The sequence below is a fragment of the Myotis yumanensis genome, unplaced genomic scaffold (genome assembly GCF_028538775.1).
Source record: "Myotis yumanensis isolate MYYU_CA2020_CCGP unplaced genomic scaffold, mMyoYum1.0.hap1 SCAF_8, whole genome shotgun sequence".
Taxonomy (NCBI): domain Eukaryota; kingdom Metazoa; phylum Chordata; class Mammalia; order Chiroptera; family Vespertilionidae; genus Myotis; species Myotis yumanensis.
Window position 1 is genome coordinate 51,519,170 of NW_027223759.1, and position 1,976 is coordinate 51,521,145.

The following is a 1,976-nucleotide window of genomic DNA, read 5'->3' on the forward strand; positions in this document are numbered from 1 at the left end:
GCACAATTCTTTGGACAGAAAGACCCTTGGGGGAGGGAGTAAGGCAAGAATGCTTCTTTCAGAAGGATATATTATTAAGCAGGGAAGGAGGAACAGGATGCTTACATGGTAAGATAGAACACATCAAAAGTGATCCCAAGTGGCTCTCTTACCCATTCATATTTCTATTATTGGTGCATCACCAGCTATAAATACAGTATTGCTTTTAGGAAGTCAGGGTCTGGCATGTTACAGGTCCTAAATGCACTCATTCAACAAATATTTACCGAGCACTCACTACATTCTAGGCAATGATCCAGGTGCTGGGGATACAGCAGTGAACACAACAGGAAGGTTTTACCTGCTGTAGTGAGTTGAATTGTGGCCCTCAAAAGATAAGTTCACTGTCGACCTCAGAATTTAACCTTGTTTGGAATAAGGGTCTTTGCAGATGTAACAAAGGTAAGGATCCCAAGATGACATTAGGGTGAGCTCTAAATTCAATCTATTAGATAGAAAAGGAGACAGACCTAACTGAGATAGACCCAATTAGAAGAAGACCATGTGAAGAAATGGGCCAAGATTGGAGGGTTGCCAACTGGCACCAGAAGCTGTGAGAGAGGTATGAAACCCATCGTTCCTCAGAGCCACCCCTAGGAACCACCCCTGCTGACATCTTAATTTTGTACTCTGGACTCCAACACTGTGACAATGTAAATTCTGTTGTTAAAGCCAAAGGTTTATGGTGATTTGGCACAGCATGGCTCCAGGAAACTAATCCAGGAGTGAGGAGATACACAAAAGCAAAAACAAAAAAGAAAAGAAAGGAGGGAGGGAAAAAAGGAAGGAAGGAAGGAAGGAAGGAAGGAAGGAAGGAAGGAAGGAAGGAAGGAAGGGAGGGAGGGAGGGAGGGAGGAAGGGAGGAAGGAAGGAAGGAAGGAAGGAAGGAAGGAAGGAAGGGAGGAAGGGAGGGAGGGAGGGAGGGAAGGAAGGAAGGGAAGAAGGAAGGAAGGAAGGAAGGAAGGAAGGAAGGAAGGAAGGAAGGAAGGAGTGAGGGGGGAGGGGAAGAAGGAAGGAAGGAAGGGAGGGAGGGAGGGAGGGAGGGAGGGAGGAAGGAAGGAAGGAAGGAAGAGGGAGAGAGGGAGGGAGGGAGGGAGGGAGGGAGGAAGTACATAAGTTATTTTAAATGGTGATAAGTGCTAGGAAGACACCAGAAAAGAGGTGTAAGGAAAAGTCATGAACCCAGCTCCTCAGGGGACTCACAGCAGGTTTACCAAGACTACTAGCCTTGTGAGATTGGCTGTATGTGAGAGTCTGCAGAGAGGCTAAGAATATGGTACACAAAGATGCTTGATGTTCTTGAGGAAATGCCTAAAAACATAGCATATAGAAAGTATACAAAACAGACTACAAGTGAGAAGCTGGATATAATTAAAGTAAAACCAGATGTTAAAAAGTTAGAGGGCCACCTTCAGGGTGGCCAAATAGAAGAGATGATTCTTCAGGCTGAAAATGAACTATATTTGGTGAGAATAATGATACAATGGAAACCATGGGAGCCTTTCATGGAAGAGCCTCTGCCAACTAATGGAACTGGCCAAGATAATCATCATCAAATGACTTGTGTGTTAAAGGGAAACTTATGTAATTAAATGTTCTGTTACATCAAAATGTTTTCATATTATTGACATCTTATAATAAAAAAAAACAACAACTGATACAGAACATATTTAGGAGACTTGTTGAAACTGCTGCTTACGGTAATAGGGACTTATGAATCCGTTTTTGTTAAAACATTGATGCAAATTATTTCAAAGATGATGTTTTTTAAAATAGAGGTTCTTGGAAGATTTGAAAGTTAATTGGAAAAATTCCCACATATTTTAATGCGGAGGCCATATTTGAAAGGTGAAATATTTTTAGTAGTCTCTTCAACACATTAATTTTTTTTAAGAAATCAGAAGAGGAATTTATCATTGCTCAAACAAATGTATAGG

At 41.7% G+C, this 1,976-nt stretch overlaps 1 pseudogene; it reads left to right on the forward strand.

Annotated features, from left to right (window-relative positions):
* Positions 1 to 1,215: 1,215 nt before the first annotated feature.
* On the forward strand, positions 1,216 to 1,585 carry LOC139015774 (NADH dehydrogenase [ubiquinone] 1 alpha subcomplex subunit 5 pseudogene; annotated as a pseudogene).
* Positions 1,586 to 1,976: the final 391 nt, after the last annotated feature.